The sequence below is a fragment of the Bos javanicus genome, chromosome 22 (genome assembly GCF_032452875.1).
Source record: "Bos javanicus breed banteng chromosome 22, ARS-OSU_banteng_1.0, whole genome shotgun sequence".
Lineage (NCBI taxonomy): Eukaryota > Metazoa > Chordata > Mammalia > Artiodactyla > Bovidae > Bos > Bos javanicus.
Window position 1 is genome coordinate 49,608,758 of NC_083889.1, and position 12,643 is coordinate 49,621,400.

Genomic DNA, 12,643 nt, shown 5'->3' on the forward strand with positions numbered 1-12,643 from the left:
GAAAAGTGAAAGTGAAGTCGTTCAGTCCTGTCCAACTCTTCGCGACCCCATGGACTGCAGCCTACTGGGCTCCTCCGCCCATGGGATTTTCCAGGCAAGAGTACTGGAGTGGGTTGCCAATCATTATCTTAGGCAGTAAGAAAATGATTAACAGGTGATCTAATTAAACCAAATGCTGATTTCCTCTAAGATCATCTTCAATGGAAGAAAAGCAGTTTTCAAGAGCTAAAGTGAAGAACTGTCCTCAGTGGAAGAAGGCAGAGATGGTGCACAGGGAGAAACAACACATGTTCACTAAAATTTCACCCTGTAAAAGAGATTCCTGGCTACTTCTTCCTATAGAATATTCTAAAAATAGTGAACAGTTAAGCACAGGGGAGAGACAACTTAGTCTCTTCTCACAGCAAAGGAAGGTAGTGCATCAGAGTGGTTAGGTGCATGCGCTCTGATATTGGATTGCCTAGTTTATATCTTGACTCTCCCACAAGTAGGACTCTTCTTGACTCTTTTCTACTATCATAGACTAGTGTAAGGATTAATCCATGTAAAGCACTCACTACACTTCCAGGCACTGTGAACTGCTTCCAATGTTACAATTGTCATTATGTGTTACATCATTAGCTAAAATATGACTTAAAGTACAAGGATTGTGATTAAAGAGAATGTCCAAAAAAAGACTCCTAAACAGATAGACACAAGCAGGAGGCATACAACTACATATGTATCTACACATAGACATAGTTCAAAATTGGGAGAGGAGTACAACAAGTTTGTATATTGCCACCCTGCTTATTTAACCTATATGCAGAGTACATCATATGAAATGCCAGGCCGGATGAATCACAAGCTAGAATCAAGATTTCCAGGAGAAATAAAAACCTCAGATATGCAGGTGATACCAGCATCGCAGAAAGTGAAGAGGAACTAAAGGGCCTCTGGATGAGGGTGAAAGAAGAGAGTGAAAATGCTACCTTAAAACTCAACATTCAAAAATCTAAAATCATGGCATTCTGGTCCCACCACTTCATGGCAAATAGAAGGGGTAAAAAATGGAAGCAGTGACAGATTTTAGGTTCCTGTACTCCAAAATCACTGCAGACAGTGACTGCAGCCATTAAATTAAAAGACATCTACTCCTTGGAAGAAAAGCTATGACAAACCTAGACAGCATATTAAAAAGCAGAGACATTAATTTGCCAACAAAGGTCCGTCTAACCAAAGCTATGGTTTTTCCATTAGTCATGTATGGATGCAACAGTGGGACTATAAAGAAGGCTGAGTGCCGAATAATTGATGCTTTCAAATTGTGGTGCTGGAGAACTCTTGAGAATCCCTTGGACTGCAAGGTTAGATCAAACCAGTCAATCCTAAAGGAAATCAACCCTGAATACTCATTGGAAGGACTGACACTGAAGCTGAAGCTCCAATACTTTAGCCACCTGATGGAAAGGTCCATCTCACTGGAAAAGACTCTGATGCTGGGAAAGACTGAAGGCAAAAGGAGAAGGGGGCGACAGAGGACGAGATGGTTAGACAAGATCAATGACTCAATGGACATAAATTTGAGCAAACTCTGGGAGATAGTGGAGGATTAGAAGAGCCTGGTATGCTGCAATCCATGGGGCTGAAAAAGTTGGACACAACTTAGTGACTGAACAACAACAACAACAAAAAATAGATGTAGTATAGAACTGCTTCCAAAATGGTCTTACTAATGGCTTAGGTGAATGTGTGTTTAGTAGCTCAGTGGTGTTGGACTCTTTGTGACCTTTAGGACTTAGCCACAAGGCTCCTCTGTTCATGGAATTTTCCAGGCAAGAACACTGAAGTGGGTGGGTCTTCAGTTCCTCCTCTAGGGGATCTTCTCGACCCAGGGATTGAACCTATATCTCCTGCACTGCAGGTAAATTCTTTACCCTCTGAGCCATTGGAAAAGCTTAGGTGAACAGTCTTCATAAAAATATTTAGTCTTCTTTCACCATTTGTTATTAATCACTATGCTGCTGCTGCTGCTGCTGCCAAGTCGCTTCAGTCATGTCTGACTCTGTGCGACCCCACAGATGGCAGCCCACCAGGATCCCCTGTCCTTGGGATTCTCCAGGCAAGAACACTGGAGTGGGTTGCCATTTCCTTCTCCAATGCATGAAAATGAAAAGTGAAAGGAAGTCGCTCAGTCGTGTCTGACTCTTAGCAACCCCATGGACTACAGCCTACCAGGCTCCTCCATCCATGGGCTTTTCCAGGCAAGAGTTCTGGAGTGGGGTGCCATTGATCACAATATTATTAATCACAATAATTAATGGATTAATCATTCAATAATTTCAATAATTCAATAAATATTTCTTAACACCTACTCTATGCTAAGCTCATGCTGAACTAAGGGACAGAGCAGTGAATGAGACATATTTCTGCTCCTACATTCTTTTAGGTGTGCCTCTCAAAAGTTCTTAATCTAACAAATTCTTTGAATTTTACATGCCTTTTGAATGTTCCATATTATATTTTCTTTTTAAAATATAATTTTATTTCTTTATTTCTGTTTGGCTGTGCTGAGTTTTTGTTGCTCTCTAGCTGTGTTGTGGGGGCTTCTCATGGCAGTGGTTTCTCTTGCTGCAGAGCACAGGCTCTAGGCTGCATGGGCTTCGGTAGTTGTATAGCCCGTGGGCTCAGTACATGTGACCCCTAGGCTCTACAGCATAGGCTCAGTAGTTGAGGCACACAGGCTTAGTTGCTCCACATCATGTGTGACCTTCTTGGATCAGGGATCGAACCCAAGTCTTCTACGTTAGCAGGTGGATTCTTAACCACTAGAACAGGGACACCCTCTATTCTATTGTATCTTCTTCCTTCTGGGTTTCCTCATCTGAACCACAGAACACAGAAAATAACCTGAAGTTAACTAATAATATATGATGGATGTTTAAAGGCATTTAGGATTTATTAGGTTGGTGCAAACATAACTGCAGTTTTTGCATTGCTGAAATTTGCCATTTGATATTGGAATACAGTCTTAATAAATGTGATTATGTTATTTTAATTACATCATTTAAAATACATTACATTTAAAAAACATTTTAAAGCACATTTCTTACTCTATGTTTTTTTGCTAATGACTTATTACTTTCTGTTTATTTTATATTTATTTCAGACAATGGAAATGATGTTAGACAAAAAGCAAATTCGAGTAATTTTCTTATTTGAGTTCAAAATGGGTCGTAAAACAGGAGACACAACTTGCAACATCAGCAACACATTTGGCTCAGGAACTGCTAACGAACGTACAGTGCAGTGGTGGTTCAAGAAGTTTTGCAAAGGAGATGAGAGCCTTGAAGATGAGGAGCACAGTGCCTGGCCATTCGAAGTTGGCAGTGACCAACTGAGAGCGACCATCAAAGCTGATCCTCTTAAAACTACATGAGAAGTTGCCAAAGGACTCAACATCAACCATTCAACCATTCTACAGTCATTTGTCATTCGAAGTGAAGTGAAGTGAAAGTTGCCCAGTCATGTCCCACTCTTTGTGACCCCAAGGACTATACAGTGCATGGAATCCTCCAGGACATAAAACTGGAGTGCACAGCCTTTCCCTTCTCAAGGCAATCTTTCCAACCCAGGGACTGAACTCAGGTCTCCCGCACTACAGGCAGATTCTTTACCAGCGAGCCACAAGGGAAGCCCAAGAATACTGGAGTGGGTAGCCTATCCCTTCTCCAGGGGATCGTCCCTATTTAGGAATCAAACTGGGGTCTCCTGCATTGCAGGTGGATTCTTTATCAACTGAGCTATCAGGGAAGCCTTAGCATTTGAAGATAATTGGAAAGGTGAAAAAGCTTGGTAAGTGGGTGCCTCATGAGCTAACTAAAATTTTTTAAAAAATCATTGTTTTGAAGTATCATCTTCTCTTATTCTGTGTGGATCACAATAAACTGGAAAATTTTGAAAGAGATGGGGATACCAAACCACCTGACCTGCCTCTTGAGAAACCTGTATGCAGGTCAGGAAGCAACACTTAGAACTGGACATGGAACAACAGACTGGTTCCAAATAGGAAAAGGAGTACATCAAGGCTGTATATTGTCACCGTGCTTATTTAACTTATATGCAGAGTACATCATGAGAAACGCTGGGCTGGAGGAAGCACAAGCTGGAGTCTAGATTGCCAGGAGAAATATCAATAACCTCAGATATGCAGGTGACACCACCCTGATGGCAGAAAGTAAAGAAGAACTAAAGAGCCTCTTGATGAAAGTGAAAGAGGAGAGTGAAACAGTTGGCTTAAAGCTCAATGTTCAGAAAGCTAAGATCATGGCATCCAGTCCCATCACTTCATGGGAAATAGATGGGGAAACAGTGGAAACAGTGTCAGACTTTATTTTTGGGGCTCCAAAATCACTGCAGATGGTGACTGCAGCCATGAAATTAAAAGACACTTACTCCTTGGAAGGAAAGTTAAGACCAACCTAGACAGCATATTAAAAAGCAGAGACATTACTTTGTCAACAAAGGTCCATCTAGTCAAGGCTATGGTTTTTCCAGTGGTCATGTATGGATATGAGAGTTGGACTATAAAGAAAGCTGAACACCGAAGAATTGATGCTTTTGAACTGTGGTGTTGGGGAAGACTCTTGAGAGTCCCTTGGACTGCAAGGAGATCCAACCAGTCCATCCTAAAGGAGATCAGTCCTGGGTGTTCATTGGAAGGACTGATGCTGAAGCTGAAACTCCAATACTTGGGCCACTTGATGCGAAGAGCTGACTCATTTGAAAAGACCCTGATGCTGGGGAAAATTGAGGGCAGGAGGAGAAGGGGACAGGGGATGAGATGGTTGGATGGCATCACCGACTCAATGGACATGGGTTTGGATGGACTCTGGGAGCTGGTGATGGATAGGGAGGCCTGGCGTGCAGTGGTTCATGGGGTCGCAAAGAGTCGGACACGACTGAGTGACTGAACTGAACTTCTCTTTTTCTAGGCAACAAAAACAAACCATTTCTTGATCAGATTGTGACTTGTGATGAAAAGTGGATTTTATACAACAACCATTGATGACTAGCTCACTTGCTGGACTGAGAAGAAGCTCCAAAGCACTTCCCAAAGCCTAACTTGCATCAAAAAAGGTCATGGTCACTGTTTGGTGGTCTGATCCACTACTCACGGTCATAGTCATGGTCACTGTTAGCTAGTCTGATCCATTACTGCTTTCTGAATGCTGGGGAAACCATTATATCTGAGAAATATGCTCAGCAAATTGATGAAAGCATTGAAAATCACAATGGCTACAGCCAGGAGTTGGTTAACAGAAAGGGCCCAATTCTTCTCCATAACAATGCCCGACCACATGTCATACAACCAATGCTTCAAAAGTTGAATGAAGTTTTGCTTCATCTGCCATATTCACCTGACATCTCACCAATTGACTACTGCTTCCTTCAAGCATCTTGACAACTTTTTCAGGGAAAATGCTTCCATAACCATCATGATGAAGAAAATGCTTTCCAAGAGTTCACTGAATCCCAAAGCATGGATTTTTACACTACAGGAATAAGCTACCTTATTTCTCATTGGCAAGAATGTGTTGATTGTAATGATTCCTATTTTGATTAACAAAGATGTGTTTGAGCCTAGTTATAATGATTTAAAATTCATGGTCCAAAACTGTAATTACTTTTGCACAAACCTTATAGTTCTTCCACAGAATCAATTGAGAAAAGCTAGAGATACTAAGATTTTCTGTGGGCAGTGACCTTTTCTAATATTTAAAAGGAGCATATATACGTAACAAATGAAAGCATGGTATACTTATATTTACATAATAATAAAATGTAACATGTAACTAATAATAGCTACCTTTTACTGAACATTTACTCGGAATAGGCATTTTACATAGGATTTTATGTATATCCCCTCTAGGAACTATGAGAAGTACACAGTTTTAAACCCATCTTATAACTGAGTAAACCAAAGCCCAGGCTACTACGGAGCCCATTAAGGAAGTACAGTTGAGCCTGTCTCAAGCTAGGTCTGTCTTACTCTGAACCCATGATATTTCCACTATACCTGTCACCTTTCCACTATTAATAACAACAATGAAGTTAAATACTAGTGGCTATCAGTGACTATAATCAATTTGATCAAAATAGTCTGAAGAATAATTTTGTGTCAATACATCAGTCCAGAAAGGAAAAAAAACATACACTGATGAATGAGCAGCCAACAGGCATAAGGAAAACCTACCCTGCTACTTAGGTATTTTCACGTAGTGCCTATCAAATGCAGGTACTGTGGTAAGTGCAGGGTATGCTGATGAGCAGAACAGATGCACAAAGAATAAGTATGAGCGTGTGTGTATAACGTAATTATTTGAACATGATAACTTGACAGAAGAGTTTTGACACATACATACTTTAAACACGGTTATCTCAGACTTAAGTATGACAAGCTACTGAATGATGATGGGCACAACATCTTATATTAGAACTCCAAGAAGGCATTGGAAGCTTCTACTAATTTCAGATGTCCTGAAGCTGGAAAATATCACTATGCCCTTAAAGAGAAAGTGAAAGTGAAAGTTGCTCAGTCATGTCCGACTTTTTGTGACCCCATGGACTGTAGTCCATGGTATTTTCTAGGCCAGAATACTGGAGTGGGTAGCTGTTCCCTTCTCAAGGAGATCTTCCCAACCCAGGGACTGAACCCAGGTCTCCCACATTGCAGGCAGATTCTTTACCAGCTGAGCCACAAGGGAAGCCCCAAAATACTAGAGTGAGTAGCCTATCCCTTCTCTAGGGGATCTTCCCAACCCAGGAATCAAACCAGGGTCTCCTGCATTGCAGGCGGATTCTTTACCAACTGAACTATCAGGGAAGCCCAAAGAGAAAGTACTAAACCATAAACCTATCCGAGTCCTAGCTAAGAATCTACTCAGAGGAAACTCGGGAGTGGCTGTATTTTTCACATAGTACAACCCAAATTATTGCTTGTGCTGCTTCCTCCAAGAGCAATTCCCTTGGCGAAAAACATAAACTAAGTGGGAAGAAAGAGATATGGGTGGGTTGAGATCTTTAAAAACCTAAGAGAAGGTGCAAAAGAGAGGCAAGGGAGGGAAATATTAGATTGGCCAAAAAGTTCATTTGGGTTTTTCTGTAAGAAACCTAGTAATATGATAGAGAGGAAGAGACAGACAGAACAAAATAACTATAAAGTATACATTTATTGGTGATTTGTCTCAAATGATGACACTTCACAATAAAAAGATAACCAATTTTCTCATTTGATACCTGAAATCTATAGAAACATCATTCTAATTCAACAAAAGCTTATAAATGTTCACATTTTATTCGTCTTACTTTATACCTAAAAAAGAAATACAAAAATCCCATAAATTATTCTAAGAGTAAAATATTTCTTACTCTTAGAATAGGTATTTTTCTAAGGCAAAGATTAATTAGGCTGTGTCAGCAGTCCTGGGTTAATGTAACTTTAACTCAGCTATGCTGTATTTACTGTGGTGATGATATTAGAGACTGAGAAGAAATTTTTCTCAATATCTTTATGGAAGGTGTCAAAAATATTAAATTAACATGTTAAAATTACATTGCTAGACGAATTATTTTAAAATTCCCTTGGAGAAGATGTAATTAACTGACTTATTCTTTGAATAGAAGACTTTAGTAAAGATGATGGCTAGTTAATTTGAATACAGCCTTGTTTTAATACCCTTCCTGTATTTTAGGACATAATATTATAAATGCTGATTGGTACCTAATACAATTTTAATAATTTTCACTTATAGAATGAGTGTGCACATAGGTGATGAGGCCAACAAGTATAAGCCATGTAAATTTAGTGTTGGAATCTTCAAATTTTCAGCCAAATAAATAATAATGCCTAATCTCAGGGAATAAAATTAAAATGGCTATTATGTAAATGTGGAGAGCTCTGCATTTAATTTAAACTCTGAATAAAATATTGACGATAGTACCAGTTTAGTTTTTATCCTGGGAAGTTCAAACTCATGTTAAAGCATATATATATTATGGGCATACAGTATAGATAACAAAACAAAGATCAAATAACCCACAGACTAGAGATACTGACAATAATTTTCCTGGTTTTAAGAGTCACACTTAAAAATAATCATGGTAAGGCCCTGCATAAACTATATGGGCTTTGGTGTCAGTTCTGGGTACAAACACCAGCTCTACCACTCACTACGCAACAAAAAAGTGCTTCTGAGCCTTACTTTCCTCACAGGGTAAAACAGAGCTCTTGTCTTGGAAGAATATAATAGCATTTCATTATAACCATGCATACGAGTTAGACCAGGTACTTGCCACAGTGATACAGGTTGATGTACTCAAGAAACTATTAATAGCTGTTATTAAGAGCTTCTGAAAAGGCAGAGCTATAAGGTCTAAGAGTCTAAAGAAAAAGTTACAAAGTTTAAAATTATATATGGTTAATACTTCATTATATCAATTACAATGTAAAAATACATTCAGAAAATATTGATTGTGCACTCACAACATGCCAACATATGCTAAGCTTCAATATTTTATGGTATTTTTAAGTGTTAGTGGAACAAGAAGCGTAGAGCTATGAGGGCATAAAAGGTGAACAACGGATATAGTTATCGGTGCTCAGCTGTTGCATGGAACAGTCTCCTTTAGTTAACTTAATGGTATGGAATGACTTCATTTTGCAGTACACCATCTCTTCTTTCAAATTAAGAAGGAATATTTTTACAAGGATTATTTAGTTCAAGTGAGAACCAGAGAGAATAGTCCCATCAGTTTGTCTTTTTCCTTTAATAACAGTAGACCTACAAAGTTCTCATTTGAGTTTTTTTAAGTGACTGTATTTTCCACCAGGGGTAGAGGGGAAAACAGAATGAAAAACTAGGGAAAGAAAGAAGTGGAAGGGGAGGGAGAAAGGAGGGAAGAAGATACAGAAACACCTGGAGAGGAGGATTATAGGAGAAAGGAGGGAGAAAGTTAAAAAGTGTAGGGGGATAGAACTACATTCCTGGTTTTTGTTTATTAAAATGAACATATAAACACCTCCCCAAACACACACACACACAAGCATGTTCCTACTTTGCTGAGAAAAAGTTATTAATGAAGGTGGAATAGCTCTGTACTTCACTGATAGATACTTCAGTGTTCTCTTTTTGAAATATAATTTGAACTTGTTTCCAAGGTATTATCTTTAAGTTTTAAGATTTGATTGCAAAATATAACTGGTCTGTTTTGTAACTTTCATCATAAAGAGGTATTGATATTTCTAAAATATTTCTCTTGTTCATTTACTGATATGTATAGTGCAGTGAAACTGCAACACAGGATTTATGTAACTGTTATTACCATCAGTTCAAGACTAACAATTTGCTTGGCACATAGGGATGATGTGTTTGCAAATTACTACTATTATTGATGGTTTAAAATAAATACAATGATACCATTTTATATATATTCTACTGTCTTGAGCAGAGGAGACAAGATCACCAGCTATGCACATTACATTTGCTAAGATTTTTATTGCCCAAAATTAGATTTAGAGAATACTGTCTGATTTATGGTACATCTGAATCCACGTTATATCATACAAGGAATCTGTGATGTGTGCCAAGCAATCCTGTTAACAGTCAAGAGAGGCTATAATTTAATGAAACAAATAAGGACAGGATACTGTCACTTCAAAAGGTCACAAATAACTAAAATTATTATTGTTATCTCTAGGAAAATAAAACAAAAAGCTAGGAAATGGTTGAGGAAAGAGTAAACAGAGATTCAGTCTAGGCGATCCAACATCTAGATGTTGTATTTCCAGGAAAAGAACAAAGGCAATAAAGAGGAAATTCTGAAAAAATGATAGAAGAGAATTTCCCAGAGCCAAAGACCAGGTGACTTAGGACTGGAAAAGCCCATCAAACACCTAGTATAATAAATGGGAGAAGAAAAACCAAAACCCACAGCGGGGCACATTAAGCCAGTTATAAAAGACCAATTATATGATTCCATTTATATTAAATGTCCAGAATAGGCAAATCTTTAGAGACAGATGAGGGAGATGATAACTAAAAATATCACAGCTATTTTAGGGGTGATAAAATTGATTCTGGTGATGGTTGTATTAAGTCTGTGAATATACTAAAAATCATTAAACTGTCTGATTTAAATTGGTGATCTGTACTTAGCCATAAAAAAGAACCCATCTGAGTCAGTTCTAATGAGGTGGATGAACCTAGAGCCTATTATACAGAGTGAAGTAAGTCAGAAAGAGAAAGACAAATATCATATATTAATGCATACATATGGAATCTGGAAAGATGGCACTGAGGAATCTAACTACAGGGCAGCAACAGAGACACAGACGTAGAGAACAGACTTGTGGACATGGGTAGAGATGGGAGGAGAGGGCGGACGAACTGAGAGAGTAGCACTGAAACATGCACATTACCATATGTAAAACTAGACAGCCAGTGGAAATTTGCTATATGATGCAGGGAGCTCAAATCTGGTGCACTGTGACAACCTACAAGAGTAGGATGGGGCAGGAGGTGGGAGGGAGGTTGAAGAGGGAGGGGACACATATGTATCTACGGCTAACTCATGTTGATGTATGGCAGAAACCAACATAATATTGTAAAGCAATTATCCTCCAATTAAAAATAAATAAATTAAAATTAAAAAATAAAAAATTGGGGATCTGTATGTGAATAAAACTGCTAATGTTAATGTGTGTTAGTTGCTTAGTCATGTGCGACTTTTTGTGACCCCATGAACTGCAGCCCACCAGGCTCCTCTGTCCATGGAATTCTCTAGACAAGAATACTGGAGTGAGTGGCCATTCCCTTCTCCAGGGGATCTTCCTGACCCAGGGATTGAACCCCTGGTGGTTCAGAGGTTAAAGCGTCTGCCTGCAATGCGGGAGACTTGGGTTCGATCCCTGGGTCGGGAAGATCCTCTGGAGATGGAAATGGCAACCCACTCCAGTATTCTTGCCTGGAGAATCCCATGGACGGAGGAGTCTGGTGGGCTACAGTCCACATGGTCGCAAAGAGTCGGACACGACTGAGCGATTGTCCTATCCTATCCTATCCTGCATTGCAAGCAGATTCTTTACCATCTGAGTCACCAGGGAAGCCACCAGGGAAGCTAATGTTAATAAACTTGTTTAAAAAAAGATATTTGAAGCATTGAAACATGTATAATATCATGTATGAAACGAGTCGCCAGTCCAGGTTCGATGCACGGTACTGGATGCTTGGGGCTGGTGCACTGGGACGACCCAGAGGGAGGGTAGGGGAGGGAGGAGGGAGGTGGGTTCAGGATGGGGAACGCGGGTATACTTGTGGTGGATTCATTTTGATATTTGGCCAAACTAATACAATATTGTAAATTTTAAAAATAAAATAAAATTTAAAAAAAAAGATATTTCAGTATTCTGGGAATAAAGGAAAAAATCTTATCTTCCTGTTCTCTTCCTGAATTCTTTTTTGAAGTCCTACTCTCTCTTCCTTTTTCATAGCATTTTATAATACATAATGAATCTTCTTGATTCTCTTTGAGGATACTCAGGAATTTTTAACGTTCTTTGCTAATCCCAAGCTCTCTCTCAGGCCAGATATTTTATTCATCTCCCTTTTTTCCCTGTGAAAGTATTTCTTCAAATACCTGGTAATACTCGATTGTCCATTCAAATTTAAAAGGCACTGCTGCTGCTGCTGCTAAGTTGCTTCAGTGGTGTCCGACTCTGTGTGATCCCATAGTTGGAAGCCCACAAGGCTCCCCCGGTCCCTGGGATTCTCCAGGCAAGAACACTGTGGGTTGCCATTTCCTTCTCCAATGCATGAAAGTGAAAAGTGAAAGTGAAGACGTTCAGTCGTGTCCGACTCTTAGCGACCCCATGGACTGCAGCCTACCAGGCTCCTCTGTTCATGGGATTTTCCAGGCAAGAGTACTGGAGTGTGTTGCCATTGCCTTCTCTGAAAAGGCACTAGAGACATGCAGAGATTTTATACATGGGTGAATGTCTAGCAAGTTTCTCTTTCTGGTAGGTAGAAGGGATCTGGTCATTATACTCTGAAACCCTTAAATGCCTCACAATGGAAGGCTTTCCAATAAAGTCCCAGTTCAAACTTTTGTTGCCCAGTTTCCCACTAGGCAGTTGGTCTTCGTTCATCTAAAGGGGAAACAGCTGGCTGCCAGGCTTTCCACTCATGGCGGTGAACTATTACTTTACATACTTTTTTTTCTCTCTCTTCCTTTTATTATTTTTTTTCCTTTTATTTTTATTTTTTTAAATTTTATTTAACTTTACAATATTGTATTGGTTTTGCCATATATCAAAATGAATCTGCCACAGGTATACATGTGTTCCCCATCCTGAACCCTCCTCCCTCCTCCCTCCCCATACACACTCTCTTTCTTTCATGATTCTAGCAGCTGCAAGGTAGACCAGCTCCTTCATTAACTAAGTTTTCCTCCATATTATAGGCTTCTTCTGTCACTAATCCTCCATCTATTTTTTAGCTTCTAGAAATGGGCTCATATTTCCCATTTATTGCTGAGCTTCTCCCATTCCTTTTATTTTTTTTTTATCATTTCAATCATGTCTTGAGGAGGAGAGGAGCTAAACACT

General features: G+C 39.3%; 1 protein-coding gene across 12 annotated transcripts in view; it reads right to left on the reverse strand.

Moving 5' to 3' along the window:
• The window catches only part of DOCK3 (dedicator of cytokinesis 3), a 304,579-nt gene that overhangs the window by 169,909 nt on the left and 122,027 nt on the right, over positions 1-12,643 (reverse strand). The gene's annotated exons all lie outside the window — the stretch shown is intronic.